This window comes from Nyctereutes procyonoides, unplaced genomic scaffold (assembly GCF_905146905.1).
Source record: "Nyctereutes procyonoides isolate TBG_1078 unplaced genomic scaffold, NYPRO_anot_genome, whole genome shotgun sequence".
Lineage (NCBI taxonomy): Eukaryota > Metazoa > Chordata > Mammalia > Carnivora > Canidae > Nyctereutes > Nyctereutes procyonoides.
The window spans coordinates 46,689,913-46,715,808 of NW_026575135.1; the positions used below are offsets into that span (position 1 = coordinate 46,689,913).

General features: G+C 41.2%; 1 long non-coding RNA gene across 1 annotated transcript; it reads right to left on the reverse strand.

The window, feature by feature from the left end:
• Positions 1-557: 557 nt before the first annotated feature.
• On the reverse strand, positions 558-22,342 carry LOC129494813 (uncharacterized). The gene is made up of 6 exons (XR_008661406.1): positions 22,265-22,342; positions 19,309-19,409; positions 16,651-16,782; positions 16,458-16,565; positions 3,246-3,455; positions 558-973 (listed from the first exon to the last, which is right to left on the reverse strand). It is a non-coding gene; the product is annotated as an uncharacterized LOC129494813 (long non-coding RNA).
• Positions 22,343-25,896: the final 3,554 nt, after the last annotated feature.

A 25,896-nucleotide genomic window follows, 5' to 3' on the forward strand; every position in this document is an offset into this window, starting at 1 on the left:
CTGCTACAAGACATCTCTGTTTAGTCTTTGGATCTAGCCACCTGTCCTTATTTCTTCCCAGCTTAATACTCATGTTTATTGTCACTTCATCATAATATCTTCTTTGCTCCCCAAAAGCCTGCCCGCTCTTGGAACACTCATCCCTCTTGCTGTCTGGAATGCCTACTGCTTGGGGATCCCACTGGCATTCTTCCCTACCAGCCCTTGCCATTCTATTCCCATCCTACTGCAACATTATCAACTAATAGCTGTTTTTTCCAAACCTCACTCATGAGGGCACCTGGGTGGCTCAGTTGTTTGAGTGTCTGCCTTTGGCTCAGGTCATGACCCCAGAGTCTCAGGATTGAGCCCTGCATCAGGCTCCCTACTCAGCAGGAAGTCTGCTTCTCTCTCTGCCCTTCACACTGCTTGTACTCTCTCTCTCTCTCTCTCTCTCTCTCTCTCTCTCTCACACACACACACACACACACACACTCAAATAAATGAATAAAATCTTTTTAAAAAAATTTTTAGTCATTTATTCATGAGAGACAGAGAGAGGGAGAGAGAGAGAGAGAGAGAGGCAGAGGGAGAAGCAGGATCCATGCAAGGAGCCCGACTCAGGACTTGATCCCAGGACTACAGGATCATGCCCTGGGCTGAAGACAGGTGCCAAACCACTGAGCCACCCAGGGATCCCCAATAAAATCTTTTTTTTAAAGTTCCAAACCTCACTCATGGACTATATCTTGAAAAGAACTCCATTTGGTGAGGTGCAGAAGAAAGAAGTTCCAAATAATCTTACTCCCAAAGCTTAAAGCTGTTGTCAGATGCCAACTGGAAGCTCAGCTGGAGCTGTCGTCCATAGGCTTCAGAGCTCCTAGACTCAGCCTTATTTAGGCTTCCTTGCTGCAGCAGCTGAGGTCCAAGCAGGAGAGTTCAAACAGGACAGGCTTTGAGGTGGTCTTCCATTGTAGCTAATTCCAAACCCATTCTTGTGATATAAAAATCAAATATGGATTGTTTGGTTCAGAAATGCATGATGCCAGGGCAGCTCAAAGAGAAAAATATTGTTTGATAAAATTGCTAAACCTAAATACCAAAGGAAAATGTATAACTTATTTTTTTTTATAAATTAATTTTTATTGGTGTTCAATTTACCAACATACAGAATAACACCCAGTGCTCATCCCGTCAAGTGTCCCCCTCCGTGCCCGTCACCCATTCACCCCCACCCCCCGCCCTCCTCCCCTTCCACCACCCCTAGTTCATTTCCCAGAGTTAGAAGTCTTTATGTTCTGTGTCCCTTTCTGATATCTCCCACACATTTCTTCTCCCTTCCCTTATATTCCCCTTCACTATTATTCATAGTCCCCAAATGAGTGAGAACATACACTGTTTGTCCTTCTCCGATTGACTTACTTCACTCAGCATAATACCCTCCAGTTCCATCCACGTTGAAGCAAATGGTGGGTATTTGTTGTTTCTAATGGCTGAGTAATATTCCATTGTGTATACCTTATTTTGAAATGTGTTTTAACAAAGTAGCTTTAGGAAAGAATACCAAGAAACTTCTACCTTGGAAAAGGAAAGGTGGATTAGTTCCTCTAGATTTATGATGGGTTGGTAACCAAGGATCTTGAGGAAAGAACAATCTGAGCTCAAGGGCTTAGTTCTAAAAAAGATGGAGTCAGGATCCCTGGGTGGCGCAGCGGTTTGGCGCCTGCCTTTGGCCCAGGGCGCGATCCTGGAGACCCGAGATCGAATCCCACGTCGGGCTCCCAGTACATGGAACCTACTTCTCCCTCTGCCTGTGTCTCTGCCTCTCTCTCTCTCTCCCTCTGTGACTATCATAAATAAATAAAAATTAAAAAAAAAAGATGGAGTCAATTAATACATATGTCGTCTTCAGGGCCAAAGGGGTGATCCATTTTTATAGGTACGAGGCACGTGCTGTCTTTTGCCTGAGAAATAGCCTACTAGGAAGATGAGGTGGAAAAAGGCCCATGGATTTCCACAAATGAATAAGAGTTCTAGAGTAGTTGCTGATGAAGGTCCTCCTGGTAGTGAAATATTTTGGCTGCAGGCACTGTGAAATATGAACCCAGAAGAGAAAAGTGGAAAAGCCAGCCACAAGGTCTGGGGAATATCCTGGAGGAACTCACTCTCTGAGAATGGTGGCTTCAGAAAAAGAGGATCCCATGGGGTGGGGGACAGGGCTGAGTCTGGCATCTAGTGATATCTGCATGCACCAATACTTCACTGGACAGGGCTGCCAACTCTGGTTCTTCAGAGACCTGAAAGCTTAGGGACTGAAAACCCAACAGGCATAGGTGGGCTGTCAGTGTCCACACTCACTCAAGGTGACAATGGGCATATCACAGCAAACACAAGAGGAAACATTTGTGTTCCAGTGGTCTCAGCACCTCCTGGCTGCCTGGTTCCAGACCCTCCACCAGCACTACATGCCAAGAAGGATGGTTACGGGCAGCCCAGGTGGCTCAGCCCAGGTGGTTTAGCACCACCTTCAGCCCAGGGCCTGATCCTGGAGACCCAGGATCGAGTCCCACATTGGGCTCCCTGCATGGAGCCTGCTTCTCCCTCTGCCTGTCTCTCATGAATAAATAAATAAAATCTTAAAAAAAAAAAAAAGAAGGATGGTTACTTGGGCTTGTATGGCTGGACCTTGGAGGGAAAAATAGCAGGAGAAAGGTGGCATAGTACTGAGGGTTCAACCTGAGAGAATTTTTTTCCACTAAGGTGGCAGCAGATTGCCCACATGTGGCCAGAAAGACCTGGATGCCAATGCTCCTAACTTTTTAGGGCCTCACGAGAACTGCTGGGTTTGAGGCACCTCACAGGACCCTGCATCAACTGGGGAAAGTAACCATCATTAGGCTAGGTCCTATCAAGTCAACTTTGGCCAACTGATAGTCCGACTTAAGTTTTTTTTTAATTTTTTAAAATATTTTTTTAATTTATTCATGAGACACACACAAGAGAGGCAGAGATATAGGTGGAGGGAGAAGCAGGCTCCTTGTGGGGCACTGGATGTGGGACTTGATTCCAGGACCCTGGGATCACACCCTGAGCCAGACAGATGCTCAACCACTGGCCACCCAGGCATCCTCTGACCTAAGTTATTCAGGCTTCCTCCATGCACCACCTGAACTAAAGCCACAGACACTGAAGCATCCTGCTTCCTTGTTGGACCAACCAGTCCTCTTATAGCTAGATGATACAAATTGGAAATGATGCCTACTCACCTGTGTGATTCCTCTAGGGTAGGAACCAGCTGGAGTCAACACACTTCCACTGAATAAACATGTTTCCACAGGTTTTCTGGGATCTTCCAAAGCAGTGACATCAGAGGTTTGAGCTCTGACCAACTGCAGGTATCACTAGCCTCAGAGTTCTGGAATGGAGAGATTGTGTCACATGGCAAGTCTCTGTCAGCCCTGGGGACTCTGCAGCATCTGGAAAGTAGTAAGGTCATAGGTGGGCTTATATATCCTCATTCGGACCACTTACAAGGGGGCAGGTCAGCAATGGCCATGTTTTAAGTTTAGGAGAGGGCAAATGCCCTCTCCTAAAGCACTTGTATGGAGGATGTTCTGTCAGGACAAGTGGAGCCTGAAAAATAGCCTACTAGAAAGGTGAGGTGGAAAAAGGCCCAGGGATTTCCACAAATGAATGAGTTCTAGAGTAGTTGCTGATGAAGGTCCTGATCCTGGAGACCCGGGATACTGAGAAAACTGTTAAGTGCAGGTGCATTCTGGTTCCATTCACTGTATCCAAGTCAAGTGTTGTGGCCTTTGGTTTTGCACTTCAAATGCCATCCCTGCAAGGTGTCAAATTCAGGACTTTTGTGCTGCCAGAGGCAGGTGGCACCACATGCCAGTGTTCAGCAAAAGTAAAATGAGGGCAGCCCCGGTGGCGCAGCGGTTTAGCGCCGCCTGCAGTCCAGGGCGTGATCCTGGAGACCCTGAATCGAGTCCCACGTCAGGCTCTCTGCATGGGGCCTGCTTCTCCCTCTGCCTGTGTCTCTGCCTCTCTCTCTCTGTGTCTCTATGAATAAATAAATAAATCCTTAAAAAAAAAAAAAGTAAAATGAATTTTCGTAATTGCCTGACAATGTCTCAACTGCCAGTCCCTGTGGGACTTTCTTCTATGAAAAGTTCCCAACTATGAAAGATTAGCCCAATCTTAAAGTTAGTCAACAGAGGGGCAGCCTGGGTGGTTCGGCGGTTTAGCACCTGCCTTCCGCCCAGGGCGTGATCCTGGAGTCCCGGGATCTAGTCCTGCGGCAGGCTTCCTGTGTGGAGCCTTCTTCTCCCTCCACCTGTGTCTCTGCCTCTGTCTCTCTGTGTCTCTCATGAATAAATACATAAAATATTAAAAAAAAAAAGTTAGTCAACAGATCTGGGCAGAGTCTAATTACTACTTCCTATTTCAAGTTATACTTTGGTGAAAAGACTCCATTTCAATGCTACAAAACTCTCATTTCAGCTTTTTTGAAAACCTCTGTAGTCTCTACACCCATATGTTTCCTTAGTTTTGAAGGGCAGACTGAAGATAAAGGGAACATGATTTTCCTGGATAAAAGGCAAAAATAATGATTTACAAACTCACAAAACTGAATTTTTCCTACACTAGCACACAATGGGGAATATTTCTAATAAGGTGTACAATATCAGGGTTCTTATTTTATTTTTTTTAAGATTTTATTTATTTATTCATGAGAGATAGAGATTGAGAGAGAGGCAGAGACACAGGCAGAGACAGAAGCAAGCTCCATGCAGGGAGCCCGACATGGGACTCGATCCCGGGTCTACAGGATCAGGCCCTGGGCTGAAGGCGGCGCTAAACCGCTGAGCCACCAGGGCTGCCCTCTTTCTTATTTTCTTAATTTTTTTCAATATCAGGGTTCTAACTCTACTTAGGATACAGGATGACATGAGTGTAAGAACAGCAATGAGTAATAAATATAAAGTTACTTTCACATGTTTTGAAAAGTTATTTTTCTTCTAAAGTATTCAGAATTATCTTCCAAAATCAAAAGGCAAAATGTTATAATTAAATAATGTAAAGACTTTAAACCAAATTATTTAAAGCTGAACAATCTTATTTTTGGTAAAATTAAATCTGATTAAATATTGTTATAAAAAATAAAATTAACAGGGTGCCTGGGTGATTCAGTCAGTTGAGCATCTTACTTTTGGTTTCAGCTCAGTTTAAGCTGCTCAGCATGGAGTCTGCTTCAGATTCTCTCTACATCCCCCTGCTTGCACGTACTCTCTCTCTAACATAGATAGATAGATAGATAGATAGATAGATAGATAGATAGATAGATAGATAAACTTAACATGATTTTAGCATTCAGTGTCCACCTAGTTGCCAATGTTTTTTTTTCATCCAGTTGACAATATTAACAGCATATTTCATGTATATTGGAATTTGGTATACATGTGTAGGACTTTATAGCTAATATGAATAAATGTTTTCACAGCTGTTGCAAATACTGTGCTAAACTAATTCATGAGTAATTCTGGAACCACTTGGTGATGCCTGGGTGGCTCAACAGTTGAGTGTCTGCCTTCGGCTCAGGGTGTGATCCCAGGATCCACGATCAAGTCCCGCATGGGGCTTCCTGTGGGGAGCCTACTTCTCCCTCTGCTTCTCTCTTGCTCTGTGTCTCTCATGAATAAATAAATAAAATCTTTTAAAAAAATTCTGGAACCACTTGTTGAAATATGAAGAGAAGCAATAAGCTGATGCTCCACACTACTAGGAAACGATAAGTGTGATGTAAGAATGGTTTGCACTCATGCTATCTGAAAAGATTTGGCAAAAAAATGTAACTTGTTATGATATCCCACTTAAGTGCTTCTGCTACTCAAAAACTCTCTACTCCCTGCAGCAGTATCCATCTCTGATGTTGGCCATGTACAACTGGGGAGCCAGCAGAGCATCTGGATGTAGTTGCGTTTTCTTTCTTTTTTTCTCTTAGATTTATTTATTTTAGAGTGAGAGAGTGAGCAAGCACACAAGCGAGCAGGGGCAGAGGGAAGGGGCAGAGGGAAAGAATCTCAAAAAGACTCCCCATTGAGCACAGAGCCAGAGGCAGGGCTAGCTCTCATGACCCTGAGATTATGATCTGAGCCGAAATCAAGAGTTGGTTGTTTAAGTGACCGAGTCACCCAGACACCCCTGGATGCAGTCACATTTTCTTTTGAGGACACAGAACAAGAGATGTCGTGAAGTGTTTATCTACCTGAGACCTGCAGGGTAGCAGAATACACCACCCCAAAATATACCATTTTGGCATCAGAATTATTTTGAGCTGAAGGCAACTGAATAGAAGTATAAAAAAAGCTTTCTTCCCTCCCCCTTTTTGCCTAAAAGCAGGAAATAAACTCATAAAGATGTTCCCCCTCTTCTATCCACCAGAAAGAAGTTAATTACCAGAGACAACTCTATACCCTTACCAGCCCAGAGACTGCACCAAAGGAATCTCCATAGCAAACTTTACTAATTTTATGTTCCATTAGTTCCCCCATTTATTTGCTTTCCCACAATTCCCTCCTAGAAACTCAAAGACCTTTCCTTTGTCTTATCACTTCTCTAAACATTTATTGTTCTTTTGTTAAGATGCTATAGAAGCCATGGGACGCCTGGCTGTTTCAGGCAGAAGAGCATGAAACTCTTCATCTCAGGGTCATGAGTTTGAGCCCCACATTGAATGTAGAGATTATTAAAAAAAATAAAATAAAAATTTAAAAAGATGCTATATAAGACCAAATTTTAAACATTCCTTTGAGTTGCTTACCTCTGAGTACTACCACATATATACGCAATTCTCATATTAATAAACTTGCTTTTGTCTTGTTAGTCTGTCTTTCATCAGTCTAATTCACACGGTTCGAGCCAGAGAACCTAAGATGGACAGAAAGAAAAGAACTCTTCCCCCCTCTCCTGTAGATCTTAGCAGTTTAGTGTTTGTGATATGTGGGGGACACTAAAGTGCAGGACTCTCTGAGGTCTAAGAGTTAATACTGCCTTACTGCGTTCCTATGATAATTACCAAGTACAGGCCACATCCAATGGACCATGCAGTAAAAATGTAACCATGGTAAAAACATGGCTTTGGAAAAATGAATGCCCAAATAAACCTCAGCAACCTCTTACGCTGCTATTAACTTAAAACTACCCTGTACTGATTCAAGCTTCCAGATTTCCTTCTGGGAATGCCAGGAACTATGTGGTGCAGGAATCTTCTACCAAATTGTCTCATGCAATATCACCAAAAGCCCATAGCCATTAGGAGGGCATACCACAGAAAGGATGCATTCAGAGTACCTGGCTACTCCCTAAAAAAAGATTTGTACTCCAATGGAAGCCATCTTTCCATGTCAAGTGGACCTAAGACTGCTCCCCAGATGTGTTTTGATGAATTTAACACTTTACTGCCCCAAATCTAACTTTTCAGTAACTGGAAATATAAAACAATAAGGTAATTTCACACTATTCAAAGGAAGTGTAAATTAAAGGCCAAGGGATACAGAATTTGTTTGCATTTGAAATAGAGCCTTAGGGTAGCAGGAGCTATTAAGTAAATAGTACAATTTGAATATGTACTAATGAAAGCAACTCTGTTTTAACATGTAGTCTCTGTTTTGCAGATAAAATACTTTTCCTCTCTGAAGAGAGCTTATAAAAAATAAATTTAAAAAATTAAAAAACTGGGACACCTGAGTGGCTCAACTGTTGAGCGTCTGCCTTTGGCTCAGGGCGTGATCCCGGAGTTTCATGATCAAGTACCACATCGGGCTCCCTGCATGGAGCCTGCTTCTCCCTCTGCCTATGTCTCTGCCTCTCTCTCTCTCTCTCTCTCTCTCTCTCTCTCTCTCTGTCTCTCTCTGTGTGTCTCTCATGAATAAATAAATAGTCTTTAAAAAAAATAAATAAAAATAAATAATTTTAAAAATAAGGAGCTTATAATGCTACAAATGTTATAGTTTCTTAAATTAAAAATAAATATGTGAGATGCCTGGATGACTCGGTTGGCTAAGTGTCTGCCTTTGGCTCAGATGATGATCCCAGGGACCTGGGATGGAGCCCTACATCAGGCTCCCTGCTCACTGGGGAACCTGTTTCTCCCTCTCCTTCTGCCGCTCCCCCTGCTTGTGCTCTCTCACTCTTGCATAAATAATAAAAATAAAAAAATAAAAATAAATGTGTGTATGCACTTATACTTAAGGTCCGAAAAACAACTACCAACTTGTCAATCAATTAAAATACATATATACAGATATGTCTATATACATTTTAAATTTTCAAAAGTAACATCATGAAGCTTCAATTCATAAAAATGTATGAAACATGAAGAATTCATTTCTGAATATTTTGCCTGAATGTATTTATGGATTTATTTAGCCAAAAAGATAACTCACCAGTGTGAATGACTATGTCTGATACTTAATATCCTACGAATTAAATTATTTTAAAGATTTTATTTATCTATTCACTCATTTATTTGAGAGAGAGAATGCATGCACATGAGCAGGGCAAGGGGCACAGGGAGAGGAAGAGGGAGAAAGAATCTGAAGCTGACTTAGCATGAGCACAGAGCCTGATGCAGGGCTCAGTCCCACATCTGGGAGTCAAAACCAAGAGATGAACACTTAACAAACTGAGCCACCCAGGTGCCCCTGAATTAAATTATGTTAGAGTCAACTTTACAAAAACACATCTTAGGCTCAAGAAGAGAAATTTAAGTCTGAGTTGGTAAGAGCAAACCACAGGCAAGGAATAGATAAAAAGCTTGGCTCCGATGCCAGACTCCTAAAGGGGAAAACTGGAATTTAAAGAATTTTACCTGGGCGGCCCTGGTAGCTCAGCGGTTTAGCGCCGCCTTCAGCCCAGGGTGTGATCCTGGAGACCGGGGATCCAGTCCCATGTTGGGCTCCCTGCATGGAGCCTGCTTCTTCCTCTGCCTGTGTCTCTGCCTCTATCTCTCTCTGTGTCTCTCGTGAACAAATAAATAAAATCTTAAAAAAAATAAAAAAGAAAAAAGAGTTTTACCTGCCTTAGAGGTGGTGGAGTACCTGACAAAGGAGCCTTATTCCTTAAATGAATGCATGGAGCATAGCCCCCACCAATCCATGTTAGGCTGTGACGTGAAGAATAAACAAAAATTTATTGTGCTGAGCACCCTAAAATTTGGGGTTATTTGCAATAGTAGTTTGCCTGAAATTCACACAATAATTACAAACTTTGTAGAATTGTTTTAGGGATTCAAGAAAAATAATCTTTTTTTTTTAAATTTTAGTTATTTGACAGAGAGGGACCACAAAGAGGAGGAGCAGTAAAGGGAGAAGGAGAAGCAGGCTCCCCACGGAGCATGGAGCCCAACACAGGGCTGGATTCTAGGACCCTGGGATCATGACCTGAGCCAAAGGCAGACGCCCACCAACTATGCCACTCAGGAGCCCCAAGAAAAATAATCTTGCCTAAAAAAAGCAGGTCAGGTTTTAGAAAGATAGATATCAAATCAACAAGTTACCTTTTCTTTGCTAAATGATTAATTGAAGAATCATACTGGTTCTCTAAAATATTTATTCCTGTCAAATTTCAAAAACTGATTAAATACGTTAGGTAATAGATCTAGGAAATTTAATATTTTGTTTTAATTTTTAAAAATTAACTTTTTGCTTTAAAATTTTTTTATTTTACTTAACAGAGAGAGAGAGAGAGAGAGAGAGAGAGAGAGAGAATGCACACAAGCAGGAGGGAATGGCAGAAGGAGAGGGAGAAGCAGTCTCCCCTCAACGTGGGACTCGGGATGGATCCCAGGACCCTGGAATCATGACACTTAACTGACTGAGCCATCTAGGTGCCTGTTTTTGCTTTAATTAAAAAAAAAAAACTGTATGTTCTTGTGTTTTCTCTACTGTGATTAATCCAGTTTATACACAAGGCAAAATTGAGATCTGGAGACATAGTACATTTGGTTGATTCCATGCAAGAATTTGCATTCCTGAAGTAATATGGAACAGCTAAAGGCTTAAGTAAATGCAATGTAAAACATGGGATTTTAGTTGAATGTATTACAATTAAAGTATAATTTTTAAAATTTCATATATTTTATGAATTTTAGTAAAATTCAAGTATAAAACCACCCTAGTGTTTTTAACATAGAATTTTGTAGGTTTTGGTTCAGGTCTCAAAAGTACAATTGGTTTCAAGGGAATAATCCTGCAGACCAATGTGGGACTTTAGAGGTTCCTTTTACTGTAGTGGTTTCTAGAGTTGCTTAGGCCTTTGAACAGTTTATGAAAGCAGTAAAAGGGGTTTGTAAGCCTTCTCCTGAATTTCAAAAGGTCTGCCAGGCATTTGTGGTATAAGCACTGACTGTATGATGGATAATGGTTCTTCAGTCAAGCTGTTCTTTGATAAAAGGCCAGTTACTTCACCTCAATTTCTCCCATGTAAAAATTGTGTTAGGACTATTGAACTCAAATTTGCTTTGTCAATTATACCTCAGTTAAGATGAGGGAAAAAAGAATACTTAACTCAAGGGATTGTTTAAGACTTATTATGAGATAATGTTTGTAGAGTTTGACACACTGATAATATACAATAAATGGTTCTTCTCACCCTCTCTCCAATAAAAACTGTAGGTAACATTTACTAACAATAAGGATGGATAAGATAACCTGAGTTACCTTTTTTCAATTGCTATTACATCAGTTCAGTATTAAATAATTTCCTTCAGAAATATTATTCCACGGTTATTATTCCAAAGTCCTGTTTTGGCAGTACTATATGCATGTGATGAAAACAATTGAAAAACATATTTTTCTTTCTAAAACCTATTCCTTTTGGTAACCAAATTGTCTTAGAATTTGATGCATAACTATAAAACATCAATAAAAATCCTTGGTAACATGTGAAACTAATGATGTACTAATTGAATTTATTTAAGTTGACTAATTGAATTTAAAAAAAGAAAGGTAAAAAAAGGTCCTTGGGATAGAGAACCAGAGTAGTATGTCAGGACATATTCTCAGAAATGAACGCTAGATGGCAGCTTTTAGACAACATCATTGGGTAAAATGACCCATTTTCTTTTCCCCCCTCCTTGACAAAATTTAAGCCAAGTCTTCCCTAAAATCCTTTCTTACTCAGAGGATCCTGCTTCCCCATGAGCCCTCTCACCTGCTTCCATCAAGATAGCAGTTACTAACCTAAAAAATTAAGCATCTATAGAGACTTCTGAAGAGAAAATATTTTAATTTAAAAAAAAAAACAGAAATGGAACACCTGAATGGCTCAGTTAGTTAAACGTCTGCCTTTAGCTCAGGTCATGATGCTAGGGTCCTGGGATGGAGCCCTCATTAGGCTCCCTGCTCAGTGGGGAGTCTGCTTGTCCTGTCCCTCTCTGTCTGTCCTTCCCCTCTCCCTTGTGCTTTCTCTCTCTCAAATAAATAAAAATCTTAAAGAAAAAAAAATGAAAAACCTAACCTGTAAGCCTGTCCCTCCATTATACTTTACTGTTTAAAGAATAAATAGATTTCATCTTTGTGGTGATGGAGTAGAGCGGAGCAGGGGGAGAAAGGAATCATTCTGAATCAATTCTAAAAACCTCAGTATATTGTTCATTACAACAGTAGGTTTTTTCAGCTTGTTTTTCTTTAAAAAAAATGTCTATTTTTTTCTTTCATTTATGCCTTCAACAAGTCAAGTGTTTACAGTGCCCAGTTTGGTCCATGTTTTGGTGTGTCACTAAGAGTGGGAAATTAGAAAATATATTTGGATAAGTTCACCCCTCTACCCTTCAGACTGCCACAGTCTCATGAGGGAAATAAGACAGGAACATAAATGTCAGAGTAAAATACACTTTCTGGCATGTACATTTTGGAAGCACAGCACCAGTGAAGTCTTATCAAGTAGCATTTTATCATCTTACATTGGGGTAAGGAAAAAGAAAGTGAACTAATTTGAGTGCCTGCTGTATGATGGGTGCTTTACAAAGCCTGTACCACATTAGGTAATTAACACCTTTTACCATTTTTTTAGATAAGGAATTTGTGTTTTACAAAGATTAACTAAAAGGTGCAACATGACACAGATGATGGCAGAATCATGAACTGAACTGTGTGTTACTGCCTCTTGAAGGCACGATGTGGGAGATGTCAATTCTGGTAACTTGATTACTTAGTAAGATGTTTTTCTTCTCTTCAGCAACAGTTCTTTGAATGTAATAGACTAGGATTGAATTATAGTGCACTTTGTGTTACAGAATGGCAATATTCTCTTTCTATAACTTCTTCTTGCTTTGTATCTGTATTCCAGATGTTGAATTCTCAACTTTCACTGTTTTACATCTTCTTCAACTAACTGTTCCTGGCCTTTCTCATTCTGTTCAAAATCTGCTATCTGATTCTAGGGTGCATTAGTTTCCTGGGGCTTTGTAGTTAATTACTACAAGCTGGCTGGCTTAAAACAACAGAAATTTATTTTCACAGGTCTGGAGGCTAGAAGCCTAAAATCGAGGGATTGGTAAAGCCACACCACCTCTGGAGGCTCTAGGGAAGAATCCTTCCTTGCCAATTCTAGCTTCTGGTGGTTGCTGGCAAATTTTGGCATTCTTGGCATATAACAGCATCACTCCAAACTCTGCCTGTCTTCACATGACCACATATTCTCTCTGTGTATGTCTCTGTACAAATTTCCCTCTTGTAAGAGGGACACCAGTTGTCCTAATCCACCGTAACCTCATTTTAACTTGACTGCATCTGCAAAGACCCTATTTCCAAATAATGGAAATGCATTTGGGAGATATGCTACTCAACCTAGCACATAAAATTTGTTTTTATTTCTTAATTCTCTGCATTAGAGTTTGTTTCTAGGTAAGCTTCAAATAATTCCAATGAACAGGATTACTCTTCCAACTTCCTTCTGTGGTCTTCCAACTTAAATCTACCATCTATGATTTGTGAGTGGCTGATACCACTTTACTTATCTTGCCTAGTGAAGCATTTCTGTCCTCCTGTTTTCCAGAGCTTGGGTCCTGATTCTCTACTGCCTATTTCAGTGTATGCATTAAGTTTTTCCATTACTTTTGTCCTCAGCTTTCAGAATTCACTTCCTCAAGATAACTATTCCAATTCTCTTTGCCATTCTCTTTGTAATCAACAGATTTGTTCTTTCCTTTTGGAGACCTCCTCCATACATTTAAGGTTTTACTCAGCCTAATGTGACTGGCTCATCCCAATTCTCTACTCTCTGTAGAAACTGCTCTATTTTCCAAAGTCTCAATCTCCCCCACACTCCGCCCGACTCCCTGCATTTGAAGAGCTCACATTTGATGGTCTCTTTAATAACTTTTGTTTCACTGATGCTGTGGTCTGAATGTTTGCGTTTCCCCTAAAAGTTCCTATGTTGAAATCCTAATGCCTGATGTGATGGTATTAGGAGGCAGGGCAGCACTTTGGGAAGTGCTTAGGTCATGAGGGTGCATTTTAGCACCTTGACCTTGGATTTCCCAATCTCTAGAACTGTGAGAAATAAATTTCTGTTGTTTTTTGAATTAGCTAGTCGGTGGTATTTTGTTACGGCAGCTGGAATGGTTCTATAAATTGTAGTGATTTCTTATGTTTTATCTTCCCAGAAATTTGTAACATTTTCCAGATTTCTTCATCACTTCTTTCTCAAAGTCCATCTTAAATTTATTGTCCTCTGCTCTTGCCTACTTTCTTAAAGTCCTGGTTATAATTTTAAGCCCAGCCTTCTTCTTCTTTTTTTTTAAGATTTTGTTTATTAATTCATGAGAGACACACAGAGAGAGGTGGAGAGAGAGAAGCAGGATCCATGCAGGGAGCCTGACATGGGACTCGATCCTGGGTCTCCAGGATCACACTCTGGACTGAAGGCGGCGCTAAAACGCTGAGCCACCTGGGCTGCCCTAAGCCCAGCCTTCTTAATAGTGAGTTGTATTCCAAAGCATATTCTGAAGTGACCATGAATCCAAGGATTTCTTAGCTCCTGTTATCTTCTATTAACATTTGGACACATTCTTAGGAATTTCTGGGATTTTTCTTTCAAGTGAGGTTTATTTTCAACAATTTGAGCTTTACTTATCTTGCATATTCTGTTTTACATAGAAAGGAACTTTCTTGCACCCAAAAGCATAAGATACCTAGGAATAAACCTAACCAAAGAGGTAAAGGATCTATACCCTAAAAACTATAGAACACTTCTGAAAGAAATTGAGGAAGACACAAAGAGATGGAAAAATATTCCATGCTCATGGATTGGCAGAATTAATATTGTGAAAATGTCAATGCTACCCAGGGCAATTTACACGTTCAATGCAATCCCTATCAAAATACCATGGACTTTCTTCAGAGACTTAGAACAAATTATTTTAAGATTTGTGTGGAATCAGAAAAGACCCCGAATAGCCAGGGGAATTTTAAAAAGGAAAACCATAGCTGGGGGCATCACAATGCCAGATTTCAGGTTGTACTACAAAGCTGTGGTCATCAAGACAGTGTGGTACTGGCACAAAAACAGACACATAGACCAATGGAACAGAATAGAGAACCCAGAAATGGACCCTGAACTTTATGGTCAATTAATATTCGACAAAGGAGGAAAGACGATCCACTGGAAGAAAGACAGTCTCTTCAATAAATGGTGCTGGGAAAATTGGTCATCCACATGCAGAAGAATGAAACTAGACCACTCTCTTGCACCATACACAAAGATAAACTCAAAATGGATGAAAGATTTAAATGTGAGACAAGACTCCATCAAAATCCTAGAGGAGAACACAGGCAACACCCTTTTTGAACTTGGCCACAGTAACTTCTTGCAAGATACATCCACGAAAACAAAAGAAACAAAAGCAAAAATGAACTATTGGGACTTCATCAAGATAAGAAGCTTTTGCACAGCAAAGGATACAGTCAACAAAACTCAAAGACAACCTACAGAATGGGAGAAGATATTTGCAAATAACATATCAGATAAAGGGCTAGTTTCCAAAATCTATAAAGAACTTCTTAAACTCAACACCAAAGAAACAAACAATCCAATCATGAAATGGGCAAAAGACATGAAGAGAAATCTCACAGAGGAAGACATAGACATGGCCAACATGCACATGAGAAAATGCTCTGCATCACTTGCCATCAGGGAAATACAAATCAAAACCACAATGAGATACCACCTCACACCAGTGAGAATGGGGAAAATTAATAAGGCAGGAAACAACAAATGTTGGAGAGGATGCGGAGAAAAGGGAACACTCTTACACTGTTGGTGGGAATGTGAACTGGTGCAGCCACTCTGGAAAACTGTGTGGAGGTTCCTCAAAGAATTAAAAATAGACCTGCCCTACGACCCAGCAATTTCACTGTTAGGGATTTACCCCGAAGATTCAGATGCAATGAAACGCCGGGGCACCTGCACCCCGATGTTTCTAGCAGCCATGTCCACAATAGCCAAACTGTGGAAGGAGCCTCGGTGCCCATCGAAAGATGAATGGATAAAGAAGATGTGGTTTATGTATACAATGGAATATTACTCAGCCATTAGAAACGACAAATACCCACCATTTGCTTCAACGTGGATGGAACTGGAGGGTATTATGCTGAGTGAAGTAAGTCAATCGGAGAAGGACAAACAGTGTATGTTCTCACTCATTTGGGGACTATGAATAATAGTGAAGGGGAATATAAGGGAAGGGAGAAGAAATGTGTGGGAGATATCAGAAAGGGACACAGAACATAAAGACTTCTAACTCTGGGAAATGAACTAGGGGTGGTGGAAGGGGAGGAGGGCGGGGGGTGGGGGTGAATGGGTGACGGGCACGGAGGGGGACACTTGACGGGATGAGCACTGGGTGTTATTCTGTATGTTGGTAAATTGAACACCAATAAAAATTAATTTATTAAAAAAAAAAAAGAAAGGAACTTTCTCCAGATTAAAATAATATATTCACCAACCTCCCTCAAGGCCATGATAACAAGAGGCCTCCAGGCCACTGCGTGAACGTCAGAACTAGGTGTGAATGCTACAGGAAGCATAAGTGATGTTGTTTTCTTCCTGGGTATTCTTCACCTTGCCTAACTTCCTATGTAGATACCCTAGTGGCCAAATCTTCCTTAACTCAATTCTTGGGATATTCCTTTGATTGTTCCAACATGGGCCACCCTTTCCCTTTATGTTTGACTCAAAAAAGTGTTTTTGAACTGCTTCTCCTGTCTGAGTCTGGGGTCAAAGGCAAAGGGGTGGACAGGGGGCAGGACGAAGGGAAGAAGGAAGAGGGACAAGCTGGACTTCTGGGGTATGCCCTCCTCGTTAGTCCCTAAGTGCTGTGTCCTGTGTGTGTGTCCATCTACCACCACCACCTTCTGCCTTCTGCCACCCCCAAACCCCCACTCCTCCGCAGCATCCACCATCCCTACCTCCTCCTCCACCTTGGCATGGTCTGCAGCCTCCTCACATTCTGCTGCTTCCCTCTACCTGTCCCACTAAAGCACATCTGCTCTTCAGGTCTGTGTGCCCAAACTTCCCTGATGAAAAATAAAGATAGCCTTACCCAGGTGGAAAAGCAAAAAACAAAACAAAAACAGATCTTATTTTGAATAGAATACATACTAAGAGATCTTGGTTTTTCTCTTTCTGGTTTATCCAGTGCCAAGTTACTTTGCTGTTACTTTCTGCTGCTTGCTTTTCTCATTGGCAGCCATCCATGTATTGGTTGGAAATAAGTCTTCAGCATTTATTTATCTAATGTGAAATAAAACACATATACTAAAAACTGTACAGAACATTATATAGCATTTAAATTTTTTTAAATAGAAACCCTTTAGACACTATACAACATATATACCATATATATATACCATATATTCTGTAGCACCCAACTATCTCTCTCCTTTGGAGATAAATTCCACCCTTATTTTCTTAGGAATCACTTTCTTGCTTTACTTATCCTCACTTTTAGTATCATTACATTAATGTGCATACTGAAACAGTGCATGTTGCTTCTAAATGTAACTGAAGATTATGTATGTAGATTCAAACCCCATGCATTTTCTGTCTTATTACTTTCTCTCAACATTGTGATATTTATCCACGTTGGATTTAACTGTAATTTGTTCCTTTTCTGTTGTATGAATGTAGTATACTTCCTTATGTTCATAGATAAAGGCACTGTTTGTTTGGGGCTATCAGGAACACTCCTATCCATGGGGCACAGGTACAGAGTTTCATTCATAAGGTCAGTAGTAAGGCCCAGAAGTGTCCATTTCTAAGAAACTGCTGGGAAATACTGGGGGTTTTGGTCTACAGTCCACTCTTGAGTAGCAAGGATTAGTGTAGAGCTGGGAGTCAAAGTGCTGGTCATAGAGAGAGTATCTGTATCTTCAATTTTTTAGAAAATGTCAAACTGGGATCCCTGGGTGGCGCAGCGGTTTGGCGCCTGCCTTTGGCCCAGGGCGCGATCCTGGAGACCCAGGATCGAGTCCCACGTCGGGCTCCCGGTGCGTGGAGCCTGCTTCTCTCTCTGCCTCTCTCTCTCTCTCTCTCTCACTGTGTGCCTATCGTAAATAAATAAAAATTCAAAAAAAAAATATTAAAAAAAAAAAAAAAAGAAAATGTCAAACTATAGAGTTGTTGCATTGATTTACATTTTCTCTCTCTCTCTCTCAGTGTTCCTGTTGTTCATCATTCTTGCCAACATTGGTTATTGTCAGATTCTTAACATTTGTCAATCAGAGAGGTGATTTAAATTTGCATTTTCCGGATATTTATAAAATTGAAAGCCTTTTAATGTTTATTATCCATTTGGATTTTCTCTTTTTGGAAAACGAGGTTCCCCACCACCACCACCCATTTTCTTTTTCTCACTGAAAAAACTGCTGTCTCTTTGACTACTGTTGGGGAGGGAAACTTTTTATCTTTTAAGTTCCATAACTGGGGTCTAATAAAAAGCCATTAACAGGAAAAAATTATTTACTTATATACATATGGTATTTTTTTTTATTTATGATAGTCACAGAGAGAGAGAGAGAGAGAGAGAGAGAGAGGCAGAGACACAGGGAGAGGGAGAAGCAGGCTCCATGCACCGGGAGCCCGACATGGGATTCAATCCCAGGTCTCCAGGATCGCGCACTGGGCCAAAGGCAGGTGCTAAACCGCTGCGCCACCCAGGGATCCCTATACATATGGTATTAACAAAAGAACCTAGCTCATTGAACAGTTAGTCGGAGATTTATACACCTAATTTAGTAGGGAAAATGGTTTCTATGGGAACAATAAATAAATTTACTCAGGAAAAACAAATCAGTTTTAAAAAAAACAATCTGAAAAGAACATTTGTAATAATGTTTATGCTGGTGGAGTGGTCTTTCCTTCCTTTTCATGGCCATGACTCTCCTCTGGGAAAAGGATTTATGGTAGGTTTACTCTTGGTTTCTCTACTGGGGACAGACTCTCACTGAAGAGGGAAATTCTGGCAGCCCCACTTCCCAGAAGTTTCTGCTTTAATCAGATAAGGGAAACTCTCAGAAGGCTTCTTTCTACACCTATTGATTCTCAAATGTCTTAAGTTTAAACTAATCTTCATACTGACCCTGGGGTTCCAAGTGGTCCCTACACCACCTTGTAAATTTCCAAGTTTTTTTTTTCTTCTTGAGGTTTCTTTTTTTCTTTTTCTTTTTAGAGGGAGAGAAAGAGAGCACATGCATGTACAAGCAGGGGGAAGGTCAGAGGGAGAAGGAGAGAGAATCTTAAATCAGACACTTAATAGACTGAGCTGCCCAGACATGACTCTTCTTGAGATTTCTAACTGATAAAGTATCAAGCTATGTAGTTAACCACTTGGTTATTATAGGACCTTTATTTTTAGACCGCTTATAATATCACTGCTTTCAAAAGTCCTCAATTTTTAAATTATTTTTATTTGATTAAAAAGAGACTTTCTGGTATTCATTTTCAGTTGAATTAAATACTAGGCAGGTAAGCATTCTTCTTTTAGTTGGCTTTTTTTTTTTAATTTATTTATGATAGTCACACAGAGAGAGATGAGAGAGAGGCAGAGACACAGGCAGAGGGAGAAGCAGGCTCCATGCACCAGAAGCCCGACGTGGAATTCGATCCCACGTCTCCAGGATCGCGCCCTGGGCCAAAAGCAGGCGCTAAACCGCTGCGCCACCCAGGGATCCCTTAGTTGGCTTTTTAGAGATGCTTTTCAGCAGTCTAAATGAGAATGCATATGGTATAATGTATTCGTTTTTGAGATAAATTTGTTACCTTTCTGAAAAGAGGACTCCTGGAATTGACTTAACTTGGCAAAATCAAAAGCAAAACATCAGAATTTCTGCTTTTCCATTTTCCTATAAATTTCTCTTGATCTAGGGGAAAAAAAACAAAATAAAGTCAAAGTACTGGATTCCTTTTTCCCCTTATAGCTTTACAGTTCTTTTAGAATTTTTAGAACCCACTAAAGTATTTTTTTCTCTGTCTCATTTGTTTTCTTTTGCCAAATACACCTCCCTTTTTCCACAGCTGATGCAAGCTCAGACTGAAATAAGCCCCATTGCAGCAAATAAATTAAACTTGGTAGAGGGAAAAGGAGATGCCCTGCTGAGCAGAGAGCCCGACATGGGGCTCGATCCCAGGACCCTGAGATCATGACCTGAGCCAAAGGCAGATGCTTAACCAACTGAGCCACCCAGGCAACCCTAGAATGTATGTCAAAAACTATTAAAACAAATGAATAGAAAAATGAGACAGGGTTTCCACTGAGTTCCCAGAAAAGAGAATATAAATGACTCTTAAGATGCTCATTTTCCAAGCAAATGAAAATTAAAACTGTTATGTGATACAATGACAATCTTAACACATCATCAAAGGAAATAAGTATGCTAATATGTTGTTGATGAGACTATGGGGAAATATATATACATTGCTAGTGGAAATTAAAGTAGTACAATCTTTACAGGAGGCAGTTTGGCATTTATCTATCAAAATTTCAAATGAATATAACTTTTGACACAGAAATGGTCTTCTAGGAATTTATATTTTGTCATAAATTTGCATAATTGCAAAACAACTTTTTTCATCACAACATTGTTCATATGGACAAAAGACTGGAAAGATCCCAAATGTCCATCAATAGGGCACTGGCAAAAACAAAACAAAAACTACATAGTATATCCATACCATGGACTCTGTCCAGCTATACAAAAAGTGGTAACATTGTATACTCTTATGGGTCTCAAAATTTTTTTAAATGAAAAAATTGATGAAGAACATTATGTATTAGGCCACTGTGTAAAAAAAAAAAAAAGTATATTTGAATTTCCTTGGCTATGCATAAACTACCAACTAGTTGTCTTTGGGATAGGTTTCACTAGAAATTGAGCAAATAGGCTGCAAGGATGTAAAACAGATTTTTCACTATATATTTTCCTACATCTTAATTTTTTAATTTTTAAAATTTATTTTTCTACTTATTTTTTAAAAGGATTTTATTTATTTATTTATTTATGAGAGACACACAGAGAGAGAAGCAGAGACATAGGCAGAGGGAGAAGCAGCCTCCCTGTGGGGAGCTCAATGAGGGACTCCATCCCAGGACTCCAGGATCACATCCTGAGCCAAAAGCAGATGCTCAACCACTGAGCCACCCAGGTGTCCCTACATCTTTTTTTTTTTTTTAATTATGTGACTACTGACACAGATTGGACTTTTAGGGGCAGCTGACTGGCTCACTCAGTACAGCAGGAGACTCTTGATCTTAAGGTTTTAAGTTTGAGCCCTATGTTGGGTGTAGACATTACTTTAAGAAATAAAATCTGGGACGCCTGGGTGGCTCAATGGTTGACTGTCTGCCTTCAGCTCAGTTCATGATCTCGGGGTCCTGGGAGGAGTCCCTCATCGAGCTCCCCACAGGGAGACTGCTTCTCCCTCTGCCTGTGTCTCTCATGGATAAATAAATAAATAAAATCTTTTAAAAAGATTGATGGGATTTTTAAAAATCACTAAAACTCTGTTAGTAGAAGTTTTTAAAGCAATTCCTCAGAATTAAGTTTGCTTAACTATGAAGGAAAAGCAGATGTTTACAACTCCTGATGTGACAAAGTCCATTAAATGCTTTATTTCATGGAATTTTGTTTTGTTTTGTCTTTTTTAAGCAGGCTCCACACTCAGCGTGGACCTGGAGATGAGGCCTGAACTTACCAACCTGAAGTCAAGACCTGAGTTGAGAACAACAACTTAACCAACCAACTTAACAACCTGAGCTTAACCAACTGAGTCACCAAAGTGCCCCTATTTCATGGTTCAGAGTGAAAAAACCTTGGTGTCAATTGCAGACCTATCAACAGCATTTGCACAGGGATACCAATATCTGTACCTGTCAGATAAATCACCTATTTGATATTTAAATCTCACAAAAAAGGAGCCATTCATCCATTCAGTTAGAATGGTAAATAAATAATTTAAAAAAGATTTTATTCATTCATTCATGAGAGACACACAGAGAGAGACAGAGACACAGAGGGAAAAGGAGGCTCCTCACAGGAAGTCCGATGCGGGACTCCATCCCTGGACCCAGGATCACGCTGAGCTGAAGGCAGATGCTCAACCACTGAGCCACCCAACTGTCTGAAGAATCAGGCTTTATTTTTTATTTTATTATTTTTTAAGATTTTATTTATTTATTCATGAGAAATACAGAAAGAGAGGCAGAGACACAGGTAGAGGGAGAAGCAGGCTCCTCGCGGGGAGCCCGACGTGGGACTCCATCCCGGGACTCCAGGATCACGCCCTGGGCTGACGGCGGCGCTAAACCTCTGAGCCCCGCGGGCTGCCCCAGAATCAGGTTTGAATAGTTTAGTTGGGAATGCCAAAGTAGTACAAGGGGAAAAAATATGTTCGATTAACAGTAAAACTAATAACTAGAAGAAAATATTTTTGAGATTTTTGAAGCATGTTTCAACAGTGAAGCTGAAGAGAGGCAAAGATGTCCTGTCCCATCAAACCGAGTATCATGAGGCTGGAAGATGTGTCTAGAGATGGCAGCGGCGGGGAGTCCTAGCGCCAAGCAGTGAGTACGGAAACCATGCACTACACGTAAGGTATCTCTTGAACTCGGCAGGTAAGAATGTAAGAACCAGGCCACTTGTATTCCCACTGGCTGCGGTTGTCCTCGGTGTGAGCGCGCGCCGGGAAGGGAGGACCACGACACAGCCCCGCCGCGCACCTGCAGCTCGCGCTCTCCACTCCAGCCCCAGCTCCGGAGAGAACACCGGACCCGGGACCCGGGACCCGAACCCCGGCGACACAGCCCTGCCGCTCGCACCCTTCCTGAGACCCTCGGAGCGGGAGACGGGGATGACCGCAAAACTCCCCTCGGCCGCCGGCTCCCGGCTCGCATTCTCCCCCAGAGCCCAAGCAAGCGGGCGTTTCCGGAGTCTGCTGCGCATGCGCCAACGACCGAGGCGCCAAGGCGGCTGGGAGCGCAGAGAGGCGGTAAACGCACACGCCCCCTAGAGGCCGGCGGTCTCCGAAGTTGCGCCCGGCGCGGCGGTCACGTAACAACTGAGCCTGAGGTCTGTCACGGGCCCTCGCCGCTGGCTGACGCACCAGTGGGAGGTAGTGGTGGTACTTAGCAAGTCACGTGAGTCTCCGACAGGTTTCACGACCCCGGTCTGACGCTAGTACCTTTAGCGGCGCCCAAACTGGCGCCGTGCTCTAGTATCTTCTTGCCCCCGAAAATGGGAACACCCTTTTCCTTACACAGGGCGGATGTGTTTGAGCAGGGAGGAGGAACAGGTGCATAGGCACCTTGCAGAAGCCTGCACTGACGCACTACGCCCAAAGGTGTGTCGGCACGAGTCCCACCACGCCACAGGCTTTGCTGCGGTCCTCTGGGGACTCCGCCGCGTGGCGACGTCAGAACGCGGCTTCTGCAGGAAGGGTATTCCAAGGCCCTGGCTGCGTCCTGCGTGTTTACTCGCTTCTTCGTGGCCGGAAGTGACGTATCGTGTCTGGCTGCGTCCTGCGTGTTTACTCGCGTCTTCGTGGCCGGAAGTGACGTATCTTGTGCGCGTTTTCTCAGCCCTGCAGTGCGAATCTCTCCTCCGGCCTGCTTCCGGAGTGAAGGAGTCCTCGGCAGGTGCTTGTGTGCTCGTGTGCAGCGAAATAGGAAACCGAAATCGTTTAAAAACTAGTTGAAAGGGTAGTAGGAAGGCTTACCACGAAGAAGGCTCCAGGCTACCCTGATTTCCTTGGGAAGTTAAGCCAAACATATTACTAAGATAACTTTGCCGTCTTATTCAGATGCTTCCAAAATGGGGATAGGGGACAGACACAGGGAGCGCTTCAACGTTTCCTGAGGCTTAGAGAAACCCTAAGAACCTGACAGAGACCCCAAAGTGTTGGGAAGTTTTAAGCCCGTCTTGGTAGACATAAAAACCCTTAAGCAGAATATTAACTGAAACCATCGTATAGAAAGAACAATACATTATAAGCAAGTTAGGTTGTTTTGACGTCAGAATTCAAGATATTTAATGGGTTGATGGAGAAAATGCCCTCTCAAAAAATGTAGAAGAAATAATTAAAATAGAAGGGAAGCTAATCTGATAAAAGGCATCTGCAACATTAAAAGCGTCCTCTTCCTTACAACTGACCTAGGTCCTTTGATACTAGGAGTTTCCTCCGGTCTGAATTTTGCTGATTGCAGATATACGGAGCGTTTCAACGTTCCTCGGTCCCATTTCCTGCTAATTGATAGTTACTAATTTAAACATAGTAATCGGGGCAGCTCGGGTGGCTCGGCGGTTTAGCGCCGCCTACGGCCCGGGGCGTGGTCCTGGAGTCCCCAGATTGAGTCCCACATCAGGCTCCCTGCGTGGAGCCTGCTTCTCCCTCTGCCTGTGTCTCTGCCTCCCTCTCCCTCTCTCTCTCTCTCTCTCTCCTTTCTGTGTATTCTCATGAATAAATAAATAAAATCTTTGTTTAAAAAAAACATAGTAACCATAGTTTTGTAACCTGTGTCATAACTAATGTCTCAATTATTTCTTGGTTCCTTTCTGCTGCCTCATATTTCTGTTGTACATTGTCCATGGTGTCTAGTTTTCTTGTGTATTTGCTTATCCTTGAAAAACTATTTGTGAGAAAAAGTATTTATGGCTTCTTGCAAAAAGGACTTTTGTTTGCTGCCATTAGGTGTTTGAGGCCTTTCAGACTGTTGTCATGGGTTGAGGTTCCTTAGTCATTGCTAACCCAGGCTACAGATCTAAGCAGGAGGGGTGCTTTTTTCCCCTCCTTTTATAGTCAATGTAAAAAACCATCTTTCTTAAAGTTCTTGGGTGCTGCTTCACGTCTACCCTTAGGGTGTAGCCTGTGGAGTCCCAACTTAATGTAGGAAGACTCAACTAACAGTGTTTTCACTTTGGATAGCCCTAGACCTGGGTTGCTCTTTCTATGCTCTGTGAAGCTACCAAAACAGTATTAGATGTTTCCTGTCTAGCAAATGTCCTCAAGGCAAGAGTAGCTTTTGTGCTCCTTTACCTCGTTTGCTTTTCTGGGCTTCTACCTTCTCTTAGCTTTTGGCATGATAGTTCTTTAATAACTTGTCAGCAATTTTGTGGCTTGGAGGAATTTTTTATATATGTTTATAGTTCATTTAGCATATTTACTCATTATATATGGATATATTGATCTGAATAACCTAGCCCGTCATAACCAGAAATAGAAATTTGAGATTTACTTCATTTTCTTCATTCTCTTAATTTTTATATCTCAAAATACCTTGCTGAATGTTACATTCTTATATCACATTTTTTTTCTTAACCTGTGTGTTTTGTAGGTCATTGCTTCATTTTTTTTTAGCATTACATTTTGATAGATTGCTAACAGCCTGATTTCCCCCTATCCTTTATGGTTGACATGTTCTTTTTGTATGGATAAACCACCTTTTTCAGGTCAAACTTGAAGAAAATTTACTATAGTGAATCTCCCTCAGAGAATAAGTAGGCAAGGAACAATCTCCAACTAACCAAAGAGAATTCAGGAAATCAGCTACATTTCTCTTGTTCTAGTTTTATATATTTAGGATTCATATGCACAGCTATATGACCAAAGATGCCAGTATAGATAATTATGGACATTCATTATTTATTGAGTGCCTACTATGTGCTATTAACTGTGCTATATGCTTGATATATAGCTTTGAACATAATAAGATATAAGTCCTTGATCTCACTGACCTCACAGTCAACCCAAAGAGCTAGATATTCAATAACCAAACAACTGTTATTTAATTCGGGTTGTGGTAAGCACAGCCATGACAAAGTACAGGGTGTTATGAAAGTATAGAACAGAAAGACCTAACTCAGTTTGCAAGATTTGGATAGGTGTCAGTGAATAAGTCACAAGTTAGACCTGAAGTGTAAGGAGGAATCAGTCAGGTGGAAAGTTACGGAGTGAGCCTTTTGGGCTGAGGGAACATTATGTGCAAAGGTCCTGAGGCTGAACAAAGCTCAATGACTTCCAGGAGCAAAAAAAAGAAATCTATGCTACTGCAGCATTATAAACAAAGAGGAGGCTTTGTGGGCAACATTAAAGAATTGTGACTTCATCTTGATAGTAAGAAATATTAAAAGTTTTTTAAGTTAGAGATTTGACCATATTTTAGTTTTTATAATACAATATCATTCTGGCCACAAATGAAGGATCTGCATGGGCACAAGTAGAAATGCAGACTCCAGTTTAGAGATAATTGTAGGTGTTTGATAAAACATGAAGCCATTTTGAACTATAGCGATGAAAATAAAGATCTAGAGACTGTATATATTCACAAAACATTCAGAAAGTAGGATCCTTGAGGTG